General features: G+C 36.0%; 1 protein-coding gene across 3 annotated transcripts in view; it reads right to left on the bottom strand.

Annotated features, from left to right (window-relative positions):
• The window catches only part of jupb (junction plakoglobin b), a 176,738-nt gene that overhangs the window by 119,851 nt on the left and 43,093 nt on the right, over positions 1 to 13,794 (bottom strand). Inside the window, exon 1 of one of the 3 annotated variants that reach the window (XM_002665476.8) lies at positions 840 to 971. The exons of the other annotated variants lie outside the window; for them this stretch is intronic. The gene's annotated coding sequence lies outside the window, so the exon portion shown is untranslated. Of the gene's footprint in view, positions 1 to 839; positions 972 to 13,794 lie in introns of those variants that run through there. 3 annotated transcript variants of the gene reach the window in all.

Here is a 13,794-nt window from a genome sequence, read left to right as displayed (position 1 = left end):
AAACTGCTTTTTTCTAATGGAAACGAAACAATTAAGACTTTCTCCAGAAGAAAAAAATATTATCAGACATACTGTGAAAATGTCCATGCTCTGTTAAATATCAGTTGGAAAATATTTAAAAAAGAAAAAACATTCAAAGAATAAATAATTAAGAAATGAATATATAATCGTACATCATATAATGACTTAAACTGACCATCGTTGGGTATTAATCGAGTTAGTTAGCTACACAATTATTTACGCATTATTTACCCAGTCTAACGAGGTTGACAACGATATGAAGCTGATTTACTCGAACAACCCTACTTAAACTCATTATTTGGTAATTCTACATTCATTAACGGAACTGCAGAGCCTTGACATGTAGACATGTGAGCTCAAAGTTTAGATTCCCCAGTCAGAGTCTTAACGTGCAAAAACTGAAAGCACCATAACATCAACATGAAACATTAATGGCCAAAAAAATGACATATTGCAGAAGAGCGCAGTCATTTGGGGAGTAAAGCAAGCCCATGCACACACACACCGCCTGATGTTTCACATCTACCGAGTGTGACGAACTCCGGTGGGCTTTAAACCAGCTTCCCGGTGTCATGTTTGATAGTGCTCCGTTAGAAAACCCCGAGCTCAAAAAGAAGAAATAAAGCAAGACACACTGCAACATTTAAATCGTCTCTAACCCATATAGCAACACCAAACTCTAGCGATGCTTCATGAGCATTTACCGCGTCCAGCGAAGCACATCAAGGTCCGTTTAACGGGAGAAGGGGTGGCTTCCGCGGTCGCCGGGGCAAAGTCATCATTTAAAAGAGCGAGCATGCATCAGCAGACTTATTTACCTCACAGAACGGACACAATCCACTGGCGAATGACTCCAGATATTGTAGCTCCTGAATCCTTTCTCCGGCCCCAAGTCCCTCCGTGCACTCTTATCCAAGTCTGGCAAGCGTTGAGCGGCGGAGTCTGACAGCAGCGGAACCTCCGTGAGTCTCCGGTTGCGGGAGCGCGCGAGTGGGCGGGGCCTCCAGCGGCTCAGTTTCTACACCATCAGTAATTATGTGAGGATTCTGGCGCATCTCCTGCCAATGATTCCCATTGATGCTTGCGTTTCAGCGGGAGAATCGTGTGTCATTTAAAATTCATGTTCCTGCCGCCATGTCTTGCCCCGCTGTTACTAGGCTGTTTCCTTGCCTTGGGTTTATTTTGGGCTGTGGTGATGTTTAAACTTATTTTCTTTAATTAATGCAATTCATTTGACCCTATATCCTTATTTACCAAAAACAAAACTTTTTCTTATTTAATATAATTATTTGTTTATTTATTTAGTCATTGATTTATTTAGAAAATAAGACAATTTATTTTTAATCAATAAAAATGATGTCTGGATATATTTAAAGCTTTGGTTCTCAACCACATTCCTGGAGGATCACCAACACAGCTTGTTTTGGATGCCTCCTTTTCAGTCTGTGCTAAACTGATAATCTGAATCAGGTGTGTTTGGTTAAGGCTGCGTCCGTAACCGCCTACTACTCAGTATTTAAACGTACTACTCGGCCGTTAAAAAAGTACGTTCTATACAGTATGAATGTGAAAAGTATTAATGGAATTCGGAAGTACTACATCCGCCATTTTGTCATGGTAACATGACCTACCTGCGTCAGTTGTGTCGCTTCACTCCCATTTATGAATTCTCTTGTGCGGAATCATGGGATATCGCAGCATGCATGGGATGCGCACTTCAGAATCTCGCCAGAAGTAGTAAGTCATCCAGGTACTTCTCACAAACTGATTTTCGAATTTTATGAATTCGGACATACTACTCGGCTCGCATACTGATTTTAGCATACTGTAGTATGGAAGTATGCGGTTTCCAAAATCGCCAACTACTCAGTAGGTACTGCATTTGAATTTATACGTACTACTCGACCGTTAAAAAAGCACATTCTATACAGTATAAATGTAAGCAGTATGAATGGCAAAGAGCATAGAATCACCAAGAGGCGACACTCTAGTGCGATTTGGGAAACAGCCACTAGATGCCGCTAGTGTTACCCAGTGGCCATTTTGGAATGAAAATTCCAATAGAACAACAGCATTTTATAGGTCTGTAAAATAAACTATTAAAAGTGCTGATGATTGTGATAGTAAGTGTTGTATTGTTGTCTTTCAGGTTGTATCTCAGCTTTAATGCACTTTAATGTCTGCATATTGCATTATATTTATGTGAGAAAAATAGAGGGAAACATGTGAATTGTTATTTTTGTTTCAGACTGAAACTTTGCATTAACAAAACAGCTTGATCTGTTTGACTGGGGTATGCATTTCCATTATGGCTTTTTGCCACCAGACTGCCACCACCAGGAACCCTTTTGCTGTGACTTCAAAAAAAAATTAGATTTATATGAAATGGCAGCACTTTTTAAATTCATTTACACGAGTTCAAATTAAATTTTAAATATTGTGATTTTTGATGATTTTAATATCTAAAAAATATTGTTCAGCTGCTGAGCTCAAAGATCATCCTCTTTCATAAATAAAAATGATTTCCGCAGTTTCCCGCAGCTGAATGATGTCACTTCTGGCCAATGTCATCTCATAAGGGTGGATCCCAGATTTTTATAGCCAAAGATAATGGGGTCCAGTGCAAACTGAGGGACACAAGTTATTATACAAGTCAAGCAGGGACATGACTAAACTGTATGAAAACATGTGACTAAAACAGTGGCAAAGCTGCTGAAGTAATCAGATCGCTTTGTCTATTCTGTGAGAAAACTGCATAGAAAAATTCAGCATTGTAAACAATAAATAAGTAAATAGACAGTAAACTAACTTAACCCAAATAAGAGTTGAAAGCAAAACATCTTTCAGTTGGCACATGACACACTGTCTAAAGGCAAAGTTTGCATCCCACACACACACAGTATGCTGACCTTCACACTGTTTGTGTAAAAAATGAAGGACTTCAAACCTTTCTATAAGATTGTGATCACCTTCTGCGGTCACTTTCTTTTATTTACCATTATCATAGGAAAGTTTGAAGTATACTTCACTTTTTACACTTAAAGTATACGAGGGCCAGCATATAGCGTTTGCGGGATACAATTTTTTTTTTTACTTAATAGTACACTGTAATAACAAAATGCTGGGTTCTACACAATTCCTTCATCTTGTCACAACACAAATCAGTTGAGTCAACTTAATAGTTTTTACAAATGTAAGTGGACGAAACAAAAAACAATTAAGTTGTCCCAAAAAGCCCTTAAGAATTGTGTTGTTCCAACAAGCCCTGTCTGATTTTTCTAACTCTGCTAACAGGTCACAAGTTAATTGATTTAATCTTTAATTAGATTAAACCGGTTCAAGTGCAAATCCACTGTAAAACAGTCCCTGATTGGGACTCAATGTCCTTATTTATTATACTCATCATACCTAAGATACAGTTTCTTTTGGTTAAAGGGGTGGTCCACTACAATATTATATTTTACACTTTAGTTGATGTGTAATGTTTCCCAGGGATGGGTTGCGGCTGGAAGGGCATCCGCTGCATAAAAACTTGCTGGATTAGTTGGCGGTTCATTCCGCTGTGGCGACCCCGGAATAATAAAGGGACTAAGCCGACAAGAAAATGAATGATGTGTAACGTAGCTGTGTGAACATAATATCTAAATGTAATAGATTTCTGTATTTGAGCTTCCAAAGGACACAACACAAAGATAGAAGGGCTTACAATTTCATTTTAATTACGCTCCAGAAAATTATTGAAAAAAAAAAGATATAGCTAGCATTTGACAAAGGACAGCTTCCAGGATCTCTCCCAGTTCAGTACTGGATTCGGCTAAAACTCCTCAAAGAAGGAGCAGCTTTAACCATTACAGAAGAAGCCCCAATCTGTAAGTATTTTTATTTGTTAAAATTGATCTATTACATGCACAGTTTCTATTATTAATGGTGTGTTGTAGCAAGGGTGTAAACAAGGTTGTAAGCAGCGGGAAATGCTGTTTGGCACCGCTAATAATTTAGCTACAAATTCTTATTTATCCATCAAACCACTGTAAACAGCCACAATATTCACCAGCGCTGCAGTCTCTCTTTATGCGTATGCTTTTTCTGCGTTCTTTATCTCAAATAACGAACTCACAAAAGATATGTGAACGTTTCATATTACCTACACATGCAATATTTACAAAAGACACTTGTAAGGTTTTTTAGATAGCAGCCATGATGTTCAGCTGTGTCCTTCTCATTTTCTGTCTGATACGGCTAACAGATACACTGACTTACAGTATTTACACAGCAGAGGCACAGCGCATACATGTAGAGATGTGACTAGGTGATAATCTTCCTGGTGACGTGGAGCCGTTCCGCGAATCACAGCACATTATGTTAACAGACCAACCAGAGCCTCTTGAGGGCGGACTTTCAGAGGAACTAAGAAATATGACAGTCGTTTTCATGTTAGCTGAGTATCTGTATATAATTAAAGTAAGATATATGAAAATAAAGCATGAGAACACATTGCTTTGCATCTTATAAAAACAACCAAGCCTTAAAAATAAACTCTGGACCACCCCTTTAAACTTTTGACAACGCTGCATCATAAAATCTTTTTTTTTTAACAGTGAATGGATTGTGCATCTATACATTTTCGTTTGATATTAGGTGTAACACCAGGATGCTGGATAACAAAGTTGAAGAGCCACGTGCAGTTTATTAAGAATCATCATGCAGCCAATGATCAACATCGATAGGGTCGATACCGCAAACAATGTAAACAAGGAAAGCGTCAAGAAACATAGAAAGACTAAGCAAAAATACATTTCATAATGTCACAGCACCAACAAGACTCAGCAATGTGTGTGTGGAAGTGAGGTGTATAAATAGTCCTTGTCATTAGTCCTTATGAGTATCAGTTGTGTGTACAATCATGAGTGGTCCAGAACTGGTGTGTGTGTGAGGTGCCTGATGGGAAATGTAGTGCAGTTCAGTGGCAGAATTGTAGTTCGAGTAATAGTAAATGTCCTCCAGCAAACTACAAGGGATAGATCGCTGGTGATCGTGACAGTAGGCCCCAACCTATTCCTGCAGTTCATTAAAATGAGTGAACATATCAAACATTTGTGTCTGTCAATACATTATAAAGAAGCTATCAATGCCTAGCAAGACTTCTGAAGGACTGAAATATGACAGCTGCCCAAGAAAGCCTCTAATTTAGTTGGATCCCTCTGATCTGTTTGCAAAGGGAAAGCATCTAAGATCTTAGCTACATAATTAAAAATGGTAAAAAATAGATCATTTAGCAGAATAAAAAAAATGACGTCCTATAAATCAAAGTCTGGTTTATTTTTACCTCGAACTGGGGGGCAAATGGATGGATGGATGAGCAGATTGGGTTCATCTCTTCTCATAACCCCGTGTTTACCAAATCAGACAGACGTTGTCTCTTCACTCGGCTTCACTCTAGTTGAAGCCAATGCAATTACAAGATTGAGCAACATGCCACATTTTGGAAGAAACAAAATCCAGCGGCTTCAAGAAATCATTTTCTCTACGACTTGTTTTTAACACTCGACAGCTGCGGAGGTTGTCGTCACTCCAACATTAAAACAAAAAACAAAAAGGATAATTAAAAACATAGCGAACCCCAAGGTTTCTGCTTCTTAAAACGACTGCTCAGAATGAGAGAATCTGGTATCTAGTCTTCTAAGCAGCAGGATATTACAGTAATAAAGCTCATTATATCAAGAGTTTCTGTCTAAGAGCCTGTTAAAGGTTATTCTAATCACACTGCTTGAAACCCACATCCACACTTTTGAGGTGCTCCATTTTTCTCTGTGATTACCAAGAGACAAATGCACATTTTCTCTTATTTAAGTAACTCCCTCAGCTGTCTGGGGCATAATGAAAGCTCTCCACTTTTGTTGCCATGGTGAAAACCGTAATTCCTGCCACTTTTGATATGGGAGGCTTTAAAAAAAAACGTTCTCTGCTCTTGAAAGTTGCAAAATGTCTGTCCGACGCCAATCAGCTCCAAGTCTTATAATAATTGCACTTTTTGCGACTCAATTTTCTCCCTTGCACAAGTGGATATATGTTTCTGACACAGAATTATTTGCTTTTAGCGTGATGCTTGAGCCAAATGCACACAGCAAATCATGGAAATAAGTTTCCAGAAGAGCCCCCTGTATTGTATGCTTTATAATATAGGCTTTTTATTTGCTATATTTATTCTGCTGTGTATGCGGTTTGCCAGCAATTTACTGTAAATCTAACTTACAGCAAAAATACCGTAATGATATTAAAGTACTGTGTAACCTGCTGTACATGTATTTATAGTATTGTATATCTTTACCGTATATTTTCGTACAATAAAAACAATCCTTATGATTAACTGTTCATTGATCTATTTACTGTAAAACACACCAAATGATAAATTACTGTATTTCCTACACTGTAAAAATACTTGTTTCCTTAAGTTTTTAAGTTGAATCAAATTAAACGCATGAGTCATTTAAACTTGTATTTAACTTGTATTATATTTATTGTAATTAAACTAACTTAGAGCAGCTTACTTAATTTATAAAAATAAGTTAAAACATAATTAACTTAGTTTAACAAGTTATAATTAACTACAAAAATATGCTGTCATGACTAATTGATTATATATATTTTACAGTGTATGATTGGCCACATTTCAAGCTCATTTTTGTATCGTATCTTGAGTCACAGTAAAATAAAAATACTGGTTTAATGGCGCCAAGAGGATATTTCCTACTCAATTTGCACAAGTGGATATATGTTTCTGACACAGAATTATTTGCTTTTAGCGTGATGTTTGAGCCAAATGCACACAGCAAATAGTGGGGAATATTTATGAACTTCCAGAAAAGCCCCCTGTATTGTATGCTTAATAATATAGGCTTTTTATTTGCTCTAATTATGCTGCTTTGTATGCAATTTGCCAGCAATTTACTGTAAATCAAACTTACAGCAAAAATACCGTAATGATATTAAAGTGGCGTGTATCTTTCAGCACATGTACTTACAGTATTGTATATCGTTACTGTACACTAAAAACAATCCTTATGATTAACTGTTCATTGATCTATTCACTGTAAAACACACCAAATGGTAAATTACTGTATTTTCTACACTGTAAGAAAGTTTTTAAGCTGAATCAAATTAACCTTATGAGTCATTTGGACTTGTATTATATTAAACTAACTTAAAACAGCTTTCTTAACTTATAAAATTAAGTTAGAACATGATTAACTTAGTTTGATAAGTTACAATTAACTACAAACATATGTAGTCATCATGACTAATTGATCCTATAATGACAGTGTAAGATTGGCCACATTTCAAGCTCATTTTTGTACTGTATTTCGATTCACAGCTAATTAAAAATACAGTTTTAATAGCGTTATCAGGTTATTTCCTACAATGCAACTTTACATATTAGTAACATACCGCATTCAAATCGTGCATCAGAATGGGGAAGAAAGGTGATTTGAGTGACTTAAGTGAACGTGGCATGGTTGTTAATGCCAGACGGGCTGGTCTGAGTATTTTAGAAACTGCTAATCTACTGGGATTTTCACGAACAACCCTCTCTAGGGTTTACAGAGAATGGTCGAAAAAGAGAAAATATCCAGTGAGCGGCAGTTCTGTGGGTGCAAATGCCTTGTTGATGCCAGAGGTCAGAGGAGAATGGCCAGACTGGTTCCAGCTGATAGAAAGGAAACAGTAACTTAAATAACCAATCATTACAACTGAGGTCTGCAGAAGAGCATCTCTGAACCCACAAAACGTCCAACCTTGAGTCGGATGGGCTACAGCAGCAGAAGACCACACAGGGTGCCACTCCTGTCAGCTAAGAACAGAAAACTGAGGCTACAAGTGACGCTTACCAAAATTGGACAATGGAAGATTGGAAAAACGTTGCCTGGTCTGATGAGTCTCGATTTTTGCTACGACATTCTGATTGTGGGGTCAGAATTTGGCGTCAACAACATGAAAGCATGGATCCATCCTGCCTTGTATCAATGGTTAAAGCTGTTGTGGGTGGTGTAATGGGGTGGGGGATATTTACTTGGCACACTTTGGGCCCAGTAGTACCAACTAAGCATAGTGTCCACGCCACAGCCTACCTAAGTATTGACAATGAATTCACTGTACTCAAATGGCCTCCACAGTCACCAGATCTCAATCCAATGGAGCACCTTTGGGATGAGGTAGAACGAGAGATTCGCATTATGAATGTGCAGCCGAAAAATCAGCAGCAACTGTGTGATGCTATCATGTCAATATGAACCAAAATCTCTGAGGAATATTTCCAGTACCTTGAATTTATGCCATAAAGGACTAAGGTTATTCTGAAGGCATAAGGGGGTCCAACCCGGTACTAGAAAGGTGTACCTAACAAAGTCACCAGTGAGAGTATGGTATGGGATTGTCTTCTGAATATCCTGACAACACAAAGCTAACTCTTACAGTCTCTGCTATAACTCCTGTGTTTGATGGTGGAAGTAGAAGCTGTTTGCAAGCAGCCTATGAAAAACATGGACTGGAATTATGCTAATTTGTTAGGCCGGCTAGAACTACTGCTGACTCATTTCAAGAAAGTTTCAGAACAATACATGTTTTTTTTTTTTTTCGTTTTGAAAGACAAACTTTTTAAAGACAGTTTCTGCACACTACAAAAAAGATAATATCTAAAAGAAAAAGAAAGCATGCATAATTGGGGCACTTTACGGTGAAAAACTGGCAAGCAAAAACACTGTTTTCCTGCACCTGTCAATCTTGAGTCTTTTTGACTCTTCATGTTTTTTTCAATCCAGTGTAAAGACAACATCCAAAAAACACATCGAAGTGTTTCTTTTGTCACACATTATCCATTTTGAGTCTGTAGATTTCAATTACAATACATACTGTTAAAGGCCAGTTCATCAAAACGATTTTTTTTTTCTCCCGCACTGAGCCATACTGAACTTCAGCAGCACTTATACACCAACCTTCACTGTTTTATTTATACCTTTATGCTGAAGATTTGTACAGAGGGATTTATTCATACATAATTAGGCTGTTTACATATTTATTCCATTCCATTTTTACTGTATTTTGATTCACAGTTAATTAAAAATACTGTTTTAAAGTTCAGATAAACCGAAAGCTGCGACCATGTTTTTTTTTTTTCGTATTGTAACAGTTGTTAGAGAAATGGAATATTAAATGAGAAAACAGTGGGCGTGGCTTGTTTTGGTTTTATCTAATGCGTGCTAATTGGATGTAGTAAACTAGACATTTCAATTAGAGAGTTGAGGAAATGGGTTTTAGAAGAGTTATTACAACTTAACAGCCACTTTCTCCTCATCATTTTCTGTTTGTTTTCAAAACTGACATCTGGAGAGGCGTGGCTAAGTATGTTAGACCCACCCAATACCTCAAAAATCACAAAATCTGAGAATTCATTCATTCATTTTCTTTTCGGCTTAGTCCCTTTATTAATCTGGAGTCGCCACAGCCGAATGAACTGCCAACTTATCCAGCATATGTTTTTTTATGCAGCTGATGCCCTTTTAGCTGCAACCCATCACTGGGTAACATCCATACACTCTCATTCACACTCATACACTACGGACAATTTAGCCTACCCAATTCACCTGTACTGCATGTCTTTGGACTGTGGGGGAAACCAGAGCACCCGGAGGAAACTCACGCGAAGGCAGGGAGAACATGCAAACTCCACACAGAAACGCCAGCTGACCCAGCCGAGGCTCGAACCAGCGACTGCGCCACTGCATCGCAAAAAGTTAAGTTGAAGCAACTAAATTAGTTAAGTCAGAAATATTGTTTTACAGTAAATGGATTGCAAATATTTGTGTTTTTGTTTGATAGACTGTAAATAATGCTGAATTCCACACAATTGATTTGTGTTGGGACAGCATAAAGGAATTAAGCCAGTTTATACATTTTTACAAATTTAGGTGGATTAATCATACAAAAATAAGTTGATAAAAAAAAAAACTTCAATAACTGTTTCAGCTCATTTTAAATAAGTAGTTTCAACAAACAGCAAACATAATTTTTTAAGTGTAGCACTGAGGTCCAACCTATTTCACCAATTGACTTTAAAATATCCGGCCTCTACGCTAGATTAAAATGAATGAACATATTAAACATTTGTGTCTGGCAAAACATTATAAAGAAGCTATCAATGCCTAATCCATTATATATTTAATCCAATCTACAATGAAACTGTGTGTTTTAACAGAACTATGAAGAGATAATAAAAATATAATCTTAAAAAAAAAAAAAAAAAAATATATATATATATATATATATATATATATATATATATATATATATATATATATATATATATATATATATATAATCCTTTGACATTTAAATATGTCAATAAAAATTGAATGAGAATTTTAAATAATTTGTTTTGTGCTAGATACATTATGTATGCAAATGAGTGCATATTTAATGACAAAAAATCCTCATTTGCATATTTAAACGACATTATACAACTGTTAATACAAAAACATTTTTTGCAGTTTTGAAGTAATCACAGAACTGGATAAGTAAACTATCAAAAATATCTGCTAATTAAGTTTCCATCTTTTGTGATTCACGAGTGTTTTGTGTTTATTTACGATTGTGTATTGCATTATGGGATGTTGATCTCAGCTCTGTCAACTTTTTATGTTGAAAATTGAACAGTACAGTTTAACAAAGAGACTTTTATTGACATTTAGGTGGTTTGAAATGATATAATATATAAGAAATAGTATATAAAGTCTGTAAAACAACTGAAAATGAGCTTATAGTTCATTACAAGAGTTTTTAAGCGTAATATATGACACCAACCCAGGAAATATACCCCTTTCAACTATTTAAAATGTTAATAAAAGTCCCTTTTTTTGATCTTTAAAAGATGTTGGAAGAAAGATCAAGGTCATAAATCATATCAAAGCATAAATAAATGAGGGGAAAAAACAAAAACAAACGTGAATAACAAAATATGGCTTTTTTACAGATATTTACAGTGTATGGTAATGCCAACATATTTAAATATTTGACCTATTTACATACAGTGCACCCAAAGTGTTTTATATAGTGAAAAATATTATCTTTTTTCATGACAGAGCGTTCTCAGACATCTCTTTAGGGAATCAAAAATGATTTCTTAGTTGCATCACCACTAAACCCCCTCAGGACACGTTATTTTTAAGAGCGTAAACTTAGGAAATGTGTTCTTGAAGTCTGCCAATTAATTTCGATATTCATTAAATATATCCTCTAAAGACGTCAGAATGAGCAATTAATGATCCATGAAGGCATAAACAATATTCTCGACATAAAAAACTGTTGTCTTGTCTGCTTCCTATGAGACCTCAATCAATCGACCGTCACCAGAACAAACACTGGCACACGCCGCCTAAACATAGCCTAGTGTTGCCAAGGAGAATCTCCCTCCGCATGCTGCACGCGCTGTGAATCTCCCTGGTGCTTTCCATCATTAATACATTTCTCCAATTACCTGCTGCCCTTATTGAGACAATTGTCATCACAAGTCACAGAGAGGCTTTCATAACGGATTCATCTCAGCAGGCGCGCAGAGATAATCCTGATCAGCAGCATATAAAGTTATTAGCACTTTGCTAACTTTGCGTTTCATTAACGTCTAACCGATGTCTAAATGTAAATGGCTAAAACAAGACTTAAATTGGGCTATTAGGGCGATCTAATAAACGTCAAATATTATATACACTGTTAGACTCTGCCGCAATGTCAGCATTATACTTTGGCTGTAATGTGATGTGACTTTGACAACAGAGATGCGGATCTAAATTCAGGGTTTATTAACAGGATGGTCAGGCAAACAATGGTCAATACAGGAACAAACAGATGTATACAGAAAATCCAGAGTCGTAGTCAACTATCAGGCGAGTGTTCAGAAGGCAGCCAGAAGACAGGAGTAAATCAAGAAAACAAGGCTAGGGTCTGACACAGCAAGACAAAACAAGGAAAATGCGTCGTAATGTTCACAGAACTGTTTACAAGACTCAGCAAAGAAGTGTGCGTGTGTGCTGTGTATATAGTCCCTGTAATCATTCCAAAACGATCCTCTGGCTGTAAGTGTGTGCAATCAGCAGAATCTGGAACATGTGTGTGTGAGCGGTGCATGACTGGAGCTTGTAGTCCACTGCGTGTTTACCACCTTTCCCGATCCCACCCTCCCTCTCATCCACTTCACTTGCTGTCCACCTATTGTCCTGTCAAATAAAGGCAAAATTTACAAAAATAAATCTTTAAATAAAAAAAAAAGACTTTGCCGCAATTTTACAGTTATTTACTGTAAAAAAGCCTAGGAAAAATCCACATTATTTACAGTTTACTACTGTAATATGCACTGCATGTGGGTCATTTTAAAAACCATACAGTAACTTACTGCATATAAGGAATTTGCGGTATTATACTGTAAAGGAGCAGTTGCGATAACTTGCTGGCAACAGTACTTACAGTACTGACAATACAGTAAAACTGTGTATACATGTCAAATCTGTCTAATTTGTGTATTTGATGACTACACTGTTAGACATTTTCTTTTCTCGCAGCACTGTTGCCAGCAAGTTACTGTAACTACTTTATAGTAAGTATTTAAATTTTACATGATGACAATTTTTACAGTAATTTTACTGTCATCTATTTACATTTTAGGCTAGCTGTACAAAACCTTCATTTTTAGTATTTCCTATTGAATTTAATAACTTCTAAACAAAAGACTAATTTATTCACCAACAGTCTAGTTTTTGTTTTCCACTACAGTAGAAGTACTTAATTACTTTGATTACAGTAGAATACCGCTAATTTTTTATATGCAGTAAGTTACTGTAAAGGTTTTAAAATGACCCGCAGTGCATATTGCAGTAGTGAAGTGTAAACATTTCAATGAGTGTGGTACAGTATAGTCATTTATCCCTGTGTACTTTATGATTAGTACACGCTGTAAAAAAAGTTCAAGTCAAGCGCAGTAATTCAGTTGAAAGTTGAGTAAACTCAAAAATGTCCTGAAGTTTGTTGTTTGAGGTCACTTTGGAGTTTTTTACAGTGTAGTTTCGAGCTATGTTTAAATTTCTATTAGATTTTCACTGGCCAAATTAGCCTTGCTTTAGACGAACGTCTGTTTAGGTGATTATTAGACATCTTTAAAACATTAAAAAATGGTTGCTGGGATATATAGTAATGATTTTTTTACATGGTGTTATTAGGCAGCACATTGTGTCTTCATCTATTTATTGATTTTAGTTTTAAATTAAAAATTATCCGTAAAATAAGAGTTCTCCATATTTTGTATATAGTTTTTTTTATGCTTTTACATCATATTATGGGACTTTATTCTTTCCTCCAACAACTTTTGATGTTGAAAAGTTTTTTAAAAAGTGACGTTTATTGACATTTCTAATAGTTTGAAGTGATACATTGTCTGGGTTGGTGTTGCAAATTATGGTACAACCTGCTAGTAACTAGTAATTCTGTTATTTTATAGACTTAATTCTCAATATATTGTTTCTTATGTGATATACATCGTTTCAAACTACTAAAATATTAATAAAAGTCACTCTGTTAAATCACAGTGTTCAATTTTTAACATCAAAAGTCAACAGAGCAGAGTTTATGGTCCCATAATGCAATTCATAACCATAAATAAATAAATTTAAAAAACTTTGAATTAACAGACAAACAGGAATTTTGAGAGAAATTAAACTCTAATTAATTATATTT

The sequence above is a fragment of the Danio rerio genome, chromosome 19 (assembly GCF_049306965.1).
Source record: "Danio rerio strain Tuebingen ecotype United States chromosome 19, GRCz12tu, whole genome shotgun sequence".
Taxonomy (NCBI): domain Eukaryota; kingdom Metazoa; phylum Chordata; class Actinopteri; order Cypriniformes; family Danionidae; genus Danio; species Danio rerio.
The sequence above is the reverse complement of the archived record's forward strand: the minus strand, read 5'-3'. Positions and strand labels throughout refer to the sequence as shown.